Source organism: Mesoplodon densirostris, chromosome 15 (assembly GCF_025265405.1).
Source record: "Mesoplodon densirostris isolate mMesDen1 chromosome 15, mMesDen1 primary haplotype, whole genome shotgun sequence".
Lineage (NCBI taxonomy): Eukaryota > Metazoa > Chordata > Mammalia > Artiodactyla > Ziphiidae > Mesoplodon > Mesoplodon densirostris.
Genome location: NC_082675.1, coordinates 7197268 through 7208009, shown reverse-complemented (window position 1 = coordinate 7208009; position 10742 = coordinate 7197268). Strand labels below are relative to the sequence as shown.

The 10742-nt window shown below is 45.7% G+C and overlaps 1 pseudogene; it reads left to right on the top strand.

The window, feature by feature from the left end:
• Positions 1–1648: 1648 nt before the first annotated feature.
• LOC132502941 (ATP synthase F(0) complex subunit C2, mitochondrial-like) lies at positions 1649–2682 on the top strand (annotated as a pseudogene).
• Positions 2683–10742: the final 8060 nt, after the last annotated feature.

Below are 10742 nucleotides of genomic sequence, written 5' to 3'. Positions count from 1 at the left end.
GAAGGGGGCTCTCTGGAGCCTCTCTTATTTTATCTGAGGCATCAGTGGTTTAATGGATGGGGGAGCTTACACGTATGAAGCAAGTTCCTGGAACGATGCCCCACCACATGCGGCGCATGGCAGGCAGGACTTGGTGGCAGTCTTCACTCTCAAGAGGAAGGAAAGATGACAAATTATAGGGGAACTGACGTCAGGTGGGCTCATTTGCTACCAGGGAAACCAGTGGAGGGGTACGTCCTTCACTGTCCCTTTGATAAGCTATCACTATCTGGGACCTGGGGCAAGTACATAGGAAGGTCAGTCATGTGAGTAGGGTATAGGTGAAGCAGGCCCTTGTCGGGGTCTCTTTTATAAGGACACTAATCCCATCATGAGGACACCACCTCTTAATACTATCATACTGGGAGTTAGGATTTCAACGTACAATTTTGGGGGGGACACAAACATTTGATCTATGGCAGACACTAACCTGAGTTGTTTGCTAGAACCACTGGAAAAGATAGTCTTTCTTCTGGGATTGCTAAACTAGTAGTAAATTTGGGGAAGTATTTGGAGAGTATGACCAAAGCATAGGGGAGAAGACAAAACATGAAAAGAGATAGTTTCTTTTCTAAAAACTTTTTTTAAAAAAAATGTTTGGCCCCACTGCACAGCATGTGGGGTCATAGTCTCCCGACCAGGGTTCGAACCCGTGCCCCCTGAATTGGAAGTGCAGAGTCCTAATCACTGGACCTCCAGGGAAGTCCCCTAAAAAACTTTTAAATTTGAAATAATATCAAACTTACAGAAAAGCTACGAGAATAGTACAAAGTAACTCCCCTACCTGTACCCAGAATTATCAAGCATAAGCACTTTTCACTTTTGCTTTATAATTTTCTGAGAGAAGTAGATTTAAAAAAAAATTGTACTGAAGTAGAGTTGATTTACAATGTCATGTTAATTTCTGCTGTACAGCAAATTGACTCAGTTATACATACATATATTCTTTTTCATATTATTTTCCATTCTGGTTTATCACAGGATATTGAGTATTGTTCCCTGTGCTATAGAGTAGGACCTTGTTGTTTATCCATCCTGTATATGCTAGTTTGCATCTGCTAATCCCAGCCTCCCAATCCTTTGAGAGAGGTAGATTCTTTTTTTTCTTTTAATAAATTTATTTATTTATTTATTTATTTATTTATTTATGGCTGTGTTGGGTCTTTGTTGCTGCATGCAGGCTTTTCTCTAGTTGTGGTGAGCGGGGGCTACTCTTCATTGCGGTGTGCGGGCTTCTCATTGCGGTGGCTTCTCTTGTTGCGGAGCACGGGCTCTAGGCGCACAGGCTTCAGTAGTTGTGGCACGCGGGCTCAGTAGTTGTGGCTCGCGGGCTCTAGAGCACAGCTTCAGTAGTTGTGGTGCACGGGCTTAGCTGCTCCGCGGCATGTGGGATCTTCTCGGGCCAGGGCTCAAACCCGTGTCCCCTGCATTGGCAGGCGGATTCTTAACCACTGCGCCACCAGGGAAGCCCCTGAGAGAGGTAGATTCTTGAGTATGTTATTTTATCTCTAGAATCCAGCTATTCCTGAAACTGGAATCCAATCCTGGGTTCTTAAAATTTTTTCATTAAAAAAAAATTTTTTTTTTCTCTAGCTCTCTGTCTCTCTGCACTGGGAGCAGCAGCTCTTCTGCCACAGCTCTTCATCCCCTGAAAATGTACATTTGCACGTTTGTCTCCACCTCCTTCTAGATCAGGAGAACCTCTAAGCTACTGAGCCCATCGCTGTCTGCAGTGGTGCTGAAATGAACAGAGACGCTGACAGATGAGAGCCTCAGCAGCTTGGCAGCCCCATGTCCCCTGACTTCGCTTACACTTAGCAGCAGCTTCCAAAACAGTGCCCCCCAGCTTTTTTTTTAACTTTTTATTTTATGTTGGAGCATAGTTGATTAACAATGTTGTGTTAGTTTCAGGTGTATGGCAAAGTGATTCCGATATATATATATATATATATATATATATATATATATATATATATATATATTTTGCAAAGATGGTACAAGAATCCCCATTTACTCTTTTATTTATTTATTTATTTATTTATTTATTTATTTAGGTATGCGGGCCTCTCACTGTTGTGGCCTCTCCCTTTGCGGAGCACAGGCTCTGGACGCGCAGGCTCAGCGGCCATGGCTCACGGGCCCAGCTGCTCCGCGGCATGTGGGATCTTCCCGGACCGGGGCACGAACCCATGTCCCCTGCATCAGCAGGTGGACTCGCAACCACTGCGCCACCAGGGAAGCCCTACTCTTTTATTTATTTTGATTTTTGGCCGCACAGCACGGCATGTGGGATCTCAGTTCCCTGACCAGGGATTGAACCTGTGCCCCCTGCAGTGGAAGCGCAGATTCTTAACCACTGAACCGCCAGGGAAGTCCCCGATTCAGTTATACACATATATTTCAGTGCCATTTCAAGGGACATCAACACAGCAGCCAAGTTCATTGGACCTGAGGCTGCCACAGTAGGTGGCTGGCTCTGGGGCTGGAATCAGGACTGTGTTTGGGAGCCTCATCATTGGTTACGCCAGGAACTGTTTTCTGAAGCAACAGCTCTTCTCCTACGCCATTCTGGCCTTTGCCCTCTGAGAGGCGATGGGGACCTTCTGCCTGATGGTGGCCTTTCTCACCCTCTTCACCTTGTGAAAGAGCTGTCTCCGCCTCTTATAGTTCTTTCTCCTGTGTTTCTCTGCCCTGTATGTTCCTTTTCCTATACCTCCCCAGGCAGCCTAGGGAAACTGGTTGGCTCAGGGTTTGACAAATAGAGAAAACAGAGAAAAGACAAATAAATACTGTATTAATTTAAAGATATGTTTTTTTCTAAACCAGTTCAAACATCAAAGATCCAAGCGAAAGGTACCATCTTGCCCTTGAGAAAATAATTCTCAAAGGCTATCCATCCTTCAAGAGAGAAAGGTGACAAATACAAACTCTCTTTTCAGAAAAGAATAAATGTTTTCAATTTAGACCAGAGCTAACAGATGAAAAATGTATTAGTTTTGAAGATAGTTCATGTAGCTTGGGAATAAACTGAGCCCAGTTCACTTGTCAGTTCTCATCCATGTGTGTCTCGATCCACTGGTATGTTGAAATCAGTTTTTATTTCTTATTTATTTACTTTTTTTGGCCACACCACACGACTTGTGGGATCTTAGTTCCCCGACCAGGGATTGAACCCGTGCCCCCTGCAGTGAAAGAGAGGAGTCCCACCAGGGAATTCCCTGAATTCAGTTTCATGTATGGCATGTGTCTGGTAATTTATTGCTAATATGGAAGTATTAGAGTTTAAAATTTTATTTACTTAAGCAGATGAGACAGATTGAAGGTTAGCCCTGTGTTTCTCTTTGGACTGGGCCTTGTTCTAAGGACTCCAAAATGCCTTCTTGAGGGGGAAGGAAAGGAATCAAACAACAACCCATTTAATCTGCCATAGTCCATGGCCATCTACCTTATGTGTGTATTGTAATTAGTTGTGAAAAATCACAAATTATTATAATGATTTACATCCTTGCAGTCATTTGGAGATGTCATCAAAATGTAGATTTGTTTATGAGATTGTGCTCTGCAAGGGCATAAAATCCATTGGGTATATATCACAGTGGGGGGAAAATGTTAGGAAACATTGGGTAGAATAGGTCTACCCCTGTAGACCCGTGTCCCCTCCATTGGCAGGCGGATTCTTAACCACTGCGCCAGCAGGGAATCCCCTCCCTTATAGTTTCTCTGTATTTTGTTGCTGGAGGAGAGGTGTGTCCAGGTGCAAGCATTGCAGCACTGCAGCAAAGAGTCCCGGGTCCCAGGCCTGTCTCAGAAATACCTGGCTTCCTGATAGTATCATTTAGGAATGCATTCTGTAGTATTGATATAATAGAAAACCCTAGTGTATTAGTTTAAACAGTCTGGGGGTGGGGGGGGCGGGGGTATGGGTGGGGAGTGTTTGTCTTTCACAGTAGGAAGCTCTGGAAGGAGGATAGTGAAGAGCTGATATGGTCAGTCAACAATGCTATCCAGAACACAGGCTATTTATGTTTCTAGTCCAAGGTTCTTAGCATATGCACCTGCATTCTCAGGTTTGCAAGATGGTTGTAATCCATCCTCATGGTTGCAAGATGGCTTATGTTCATGTTTCAGTTGGAAAGAAGACAGAAAAGTCAAGGGTTTTTTTGTTTTGTTTTCTTTTGTTTTTAAATGAGGCCTTGCCTTTTTATTTGAGAAGTATTAAGTGATTTTTTTTTTTTTTTTAAATAGGGAATTCCCTGGCAGTCCAGCGGTCAGGACTTGCACTTTCACTGGGGGCCTGGGTACAATCCCTGGTTGGGGAGCTAAGATCCTGTAAGCTGCGTGGCGTGGGAAAAAAAAAGAAAAATCATGACTCTAATCCAATTATAAATAAACATGTGTCAAAGGTTTTATTTCACTTCTTAATTAATAAGGGAATTAGTAGATGTGAAAAGCAATTCAAAGAATTTTAAAAAACATACACACATAGGCAATCATGTACACATACATAAGCAATCAGAAATGTTGAAATGGGGACTTCCCTGGTGGTGCAGTGGTTAAGAATCCACCTGCCAATGCAGGGGACACGGGTTCAAGCCCTGGTCTGGGAAGATTCCACATGTCGTGGAGCAACCAAGCCCACGTGCCCCAACTATTGAGCCTGCACTCTAGAGCCCACAAGCCACAACTACTGAAGCCTGCGTGCCTAGAGCCCGTGCTCTGCAACAAGGGAAGCCACCACAATGAGAAGCCTGCGCATCGCAACGAAGACCCAACGCAGCCATAAATAAATAAATATATATTTTTTTTAAAAGAAAAAAAGAAATGCTGAAATGAATTTACAAGTAGATGGAAAACTAGTCAACAGAGAAATAATCAATTACAGCTCCACCAGACACAAGTCATTCGCATCTCTATGGACAAGAGCAAACTGCATTACTATCAGTTTTCTACAACTTACAAAATTGTAAAATAGCTCAAAGACAATGAAAGTTAACACTAAACAGAATGATAAATGGGACACCCAGTATTCTTTTTTGTCCATTTAAAAATCTTTCACAATGTTTCCCAAGAGAAGGGATGCCCTACCTCAGCATCCACCTACATCTCATTGACCAGAACTGCATCACATAGCCTCCTTCACTGCATGCGAGGCTGGGAAATCAAGTGTCTTTAGCTGGACACACTGCTATCTCAAGCAAAACAGGATTCTGTTAGTAAGGAAGTCTGCCTCACCTATACACCCACTTGATGTGTCAAGGGCACTAGTTTTTTTTGGCTGCATTGGGTCTTTGCTGCTGCACGCAGGCTTTCTCTAGTTACGGCGAGCGGGGGCTACTCTTTGTTGCAGTGCGCAGGCTTCTCATTGCGGTGGCTTCTCTTGTCGCAGAGCACAGGCTTAGAGCCTGCGCGTGGGCTTCAGTAGTTGTGACGCGCGGGCTCTAGAGCACAGGCTCAGTAGTTGTGGCACACTGGCTTAGTTGGTCTGCGGCATGTGGGAACTTCCCAGACCAGGGCTCGAGTCTGTGTCCCCTGCATTGGCAGGCGGATTCTTAACCACTGCGCCACCAGGGAAGTCCCTAGGGCAGTAGATTTTAAGATAATTTTTAGCACGTGTATGAGGATGGCTGGAGTAAACATCTGTTGGTTTTGTTTGTTTGTTTGTTTGTTTGTTTTAGTGGTACGTGGGCCTCTCACTGCTGTGGCCTCTCCCGTTGCAGAGCACAGGCTCTGGACGCGCAGACTCAGTGGCCATGGCTCACGGGCCCAGCCACTCCGCGGCATGTGGGATCTTCCCGGACCGGGGCACGAACCCGTGTCCCCTGCATCGGCAGGCGGACTCTCAACCAGTGCGCCACCAGGGAAGCCCCATCTGTTGGTTTTGATACTTCAACATCGTTCCCTCTTCTGGTTATAGTGCCTCAAATTTCCTTTGGGATGTCTCCACTCTCCAGACCCAGCTCCAAAAATGGACACTTAACTCAGGGCTTGTCTAGTTATGGTGATTGATTTAGGAATGGACACGATTGGAAAGAAGCCAATCAGAATCAACTTTTGGACTTTCATTGGAACAAAACTGTAACTTACTCTAGAAAAATAGTAATGCTTAAGCCTGAAAGATATTTAGTCAATTTCCTGACAGTCCTTTGTCCTCAACTGGATTCCTGTATTCTTTGCAATAATTCCACTGCCTCTCGGGGTCTGTGGCTTCCTGATGAGAAACCACTGTTATGTTTCTTTTTTTGTTTTTTCTTTTAAGAGTTCTTTTTTTTTTTAATTTTTTAATTTTTTTGTTGTGCTGGGTCTTCGTTTCTCTGCAAGGGCTTTCTCTAGTTGTAGCAAGCGGGGGCCACTCTTCATCGCGGTGCGCGGGCCTCTCACTATCGCGGCCTCTCCTGTTGCGGAGCACAGGCTCCAGACGCACAGGCTCAGTAGTTGTGGCTCACGGGCCTAGTTGCTCTGTGGCATGTGGGATCCTCCCAGACCAGGGCTCGAACCCGTGTCCGCTGCATTGGCAGGCAGATTCTCAACCGCTGCGCCACCAGGGAAGCCCCCTGGCAGGAGTTCTTTAGACCCAACCAAGTTGTCAATTACTTGCTGCGCAGTCTTAATTTGGATGTTTGGTGGTCGTCTGGGTGGACCTTCTCAAGTCCAAAGAGATAGAGCAATAGGAGAATGAGAAAGACTGAGGGGGGAAAGCCTTGGCCTCAGTGCACTTCTTCACGGCCAGAGAACTGGTCTCTGCCAGATCCTGCAGGCGACGTCAGCTGCCACTTAACGGTCTACTTGAATCTACATGGCTCAGGATAAGTCCCAGCCACCCTTCAGAGGGGAGCCATAGCCCAATAGGCGGATTGAGATTATGGCCTTTGAGGCCCCGCATTGGGTGGCAGAAAAGTTGTTGCAGGAAAGAGAGTGGGGTGCGAGAGGATGGTCACATCCCAAGTCATGTCTGAGTCCCTGGGATGGCCGCCAAGTGTGGGTTCTTGGCTTTGTTCAGGCAAGAATTCAAGAGCAAGACATAGTAAAGTGAAAGAAGGTTTGTTCAGGGAGATACACACTCCATAGACAGAGTGTGGGCCATCTTGGAAGGCAAGAGGCCATGTTTCTTTATTTAATGGGTCATTCCTCCTTTTAGTACCTGATTGCTGACAGGCTGTGACGTGTGCGCTAGTGTGACGTGGGAGTGTAGCTCTGGGTTTGAATGCCAGCAATGTCAGGCAGAGTCCAGTGAGAAAACAGAACCCCATCTAAGTATTTAAAGCAGAGGAGAATTTCATTCAGGGGATTGGTAACACGGGGAATAGAACTGTTGAAAAGCTAAACAGAGGTGGTGAGGCAACTCGGAGATTAGCAGTAGCAAGAAGCCATCAATCACCACTGCTAGGCTAGAGACTAGGTCCAGGGAGGGCACTATGTTACAGGAGCCCAGGGGCTGGGATCTCTAAACGATGCAGGGGGAGAACCAGCTAGCTACTGCCAGAGAGGCTGCTCCAGGGGGTGGGGGTGGTCTCACTGCTGTTTCCTATTGGCTTAACCTAGATGGAAGCTCAGGAACAGGAAAGCCTGGGCATTCAGTCATAAGGATCAGCAACCCCTTCCCTACAAAGCAGAGCAGGAAAAGGGTGAGGAAAAGAACTGAGGACATTGGGTCTACTCCACAGGACTGGCCACTTAACCATATTTCATCACATCTAAGATGCCGTTGGCTGTAAGATGCAGCATTATTTTATGCATTACTAAGAGAGAAAAATGCTGCCAAATTAAACTATGCCACAATGCTAAGACTCCATCCATTGCAAAGCATCTTGATATTGTAACAGGGAAGAGCCAAATCTGACTACATGTTGGACCTGTTTCTTTTACTTGAACCTTTGCTTTCCGCTACTTTTGTTCACTAAAAGGATACGATCTATACACAATGGCCTACCTCAGGGAACCCTGCCCCTATGCATGAATGTTAAACCAAAGTGCCTTTGTTCAGGGAAACATCCGGCCCCGGTCCACCTGGGGATGGCTGCAAGAAAGAAGAAATGAACACATCCCCTCCTCAGGCTGGCCGTTCCAGGGGACATTTGCAAATCTTATGGCCTTTTCACTTTACTTCCTCATCTCCTCCCCCCTCTCTGTTCTATAAAAGAAACTGGCATCCAAACCCCGATAAGACGGTTATTTTGAGACAGTGGTCTGCTGTCTTCTGGGTCTGCGGCTTTAGGGATAAAGTCGTATTCCTTGCCTCAACACCTCGTCTCCGATTTATTGGCCTGTCGTGTGGCGAGCGGAGCGAGCTTGGACTCAGTGACAATATGAGAGATGTGAAAATGTGAAAAATGTGTCTTAAGATCAATAACATGCTATTAGCTGTGTGATCTTAAGAATAGGTGAACTTAATTCATCCCATCTTTGAGCTTCCATTTTACCATCCACCTGGGAATTAGAGACAATCCTTACTTTGTAGGGGTTTTGTAACTAAGACCGGTAAGTTCAGTGAGATTGGGGGTTTTGTTTCTTGTTCACTGTATTCCCCAGTGCCTAGCACAGTGCGTGGCACATAGTAAGAACCCAAGAAAGTTTTGTGAAATGAATCCACCTGGACTCTATCCCCAAATGAGCAGGTTCTTGACACATAGTGGGAGGTGAGTATCAAAAAATGGAAGATATTATTACTGGAATCAAATGGGCTCTGGAAGAAGAACTTCTTTCACGAATGTCATTTCGAATTGACTCTCTTTTGTGAGAGGGGGGAAACCCCCTCTTTTATTTAAGAAAGATGTTGACTTAAAAAAGTGCACAATGTGAGAGTTGCGAGTTTAGTTTTATTTGGGGCAAAATGAGGACTGCAGCAGGAGACAGCGTTTCAGATAGCTCTGAGAAACTGCTCCCAGAAGGTGAGGGGGGGAGCCAGGTTATACAGAAGTTTTGTAACAAAGGGCAGGTAGTCTGAACATCAAAATATTATTGTTAATTAAAGAAAACCAGATATGTCAAGTTTGGGAATTTAGCGCTTTTCTCTGTATGGGAAGATGCAAGGGTCTGGGCTCACTGGAATCATTCCTTTGAGATGCACCTCAGCTATCTGGGGCCAGTATCCTGTGTTTTCACATCCTGAGTTTCCTCAGGGCTCACTGTAGGGAGTGGCTGCAGTCTGATAGCCGCTAGACAGCAGGTAGGCAGGTGTCCTTTTGCTTCCTGAGTTCCCTCAGAGTTCACCAACTCACCATCTGGTGGTGGCTGCAATCGCTGATGACTGTGACAGCCCTTCTTTACCGATGTGACAGGCAATATTCCATTTATCATCAGGTTTTCACACATGGTGTGTCTTAGCTTTGCTTCCACTTAGTCGTTTCATTTTGGGAAAAACCCTTCATATCCATCCTCAGCCTGAGTCCCATTTGTGAAATGGGAATAACACTACAACACTTGCAGAGCTAGGAGAGTTAGGGAAACGGTGACCAAAAAGAGCTTTGTAGAAGGTGGAGGTTGTTCTTTTCTAGTTTGCTTCATCCTCCACTCATATCTGCCTCATTCCCCTCCTTCCTTTGCAAACTTCTCTGCCACCACCACTACCACCCTTAAATTTTCTGCTCAAAACTGCACACGAAGCATAATCTGCACTGGAGACTGTGGCCTCTTCTCTGAAGTCTTTGATAAATGGAATATTTAAACAAAGGCTGTCACAGTCATCAGCGATTGCAGCTACCACCAGACGGTGAGCTGGTGAACCCTGAGGGAACTCAGGAAGAAAAAGGACACCTGCCTACCTGCTGTCTAGCGGCTATCAGACTGCAGCCACTCCCTACAGTGAGCCCTGAGGAAACTCAGGATGTGAAAACACAGGATACTGGCCCCAGATAGCTGAGGTGCATCTCAAAGGAATGATTTCAGTGAGCCCAGACCCTTGCATCTTCTCATACAGAGAAAAGCGCTAAATTCCTAAACTTGACATATCTGGTTTTCTTTAATTAACAATAATCTTTTGATGTTTAGACTACCTGCCCTTGGTTGTAAAACTCCTATATATGCTGGCTTGCCCCCTTTCCTCCTGGCAGCAGTTCTCTCAGGGGTACTTGAGATGATGCCTCCCGGGCTTGAAGTCCTAAAAATTCCTGCCGAATAAAACATAAATCTCAACTTTTAGGTTGTGCATAGTTTTTTAGTCAGCACTCACATGGGAGAGATTAATTCCAATTTACAACACATATAAAGATCGATAAACACTAGGAAGCTGTGAAAGCAGTTGTTAGGGTGGTGAGACTGTGGGGCGATGAGAAAAATGTAAATTGCGTTGATATTGTCTTTTTAAAAAGAATTCCGCCAGTGTAGGGTACTGTGTTGAAATGAAACCAAACGCCTTTTCCAGCTGCAATCTCCCCGTGAAGGAAAGACTTATCCAACAGGCTGGAGGTTAGTCAAGTCTCCAGGATGCACCCCAGACCCTGGGGGCCACGTTCTCCGACTCAAAATAATGAGTCACTGCTGATTTAGATGCATGTCTCCGCTCTCTAAACAGCGTCCCCTTCCGGGCGCCGACCATGGACCACCCGTCCTCTCCCATAGGTAACTAGCACCGCCTACTGGCTGTCAGCCTCTAGGATGCTTGGCTCCGCCCCTGAGCGGAACGCGCATGCTTCCCAATTGCTCTCCGCCCCCGCCTTCGAGCTTCTCGCGACAGCCGCCCAGCGGAGACTGAGTCTCGCGATAAAGGT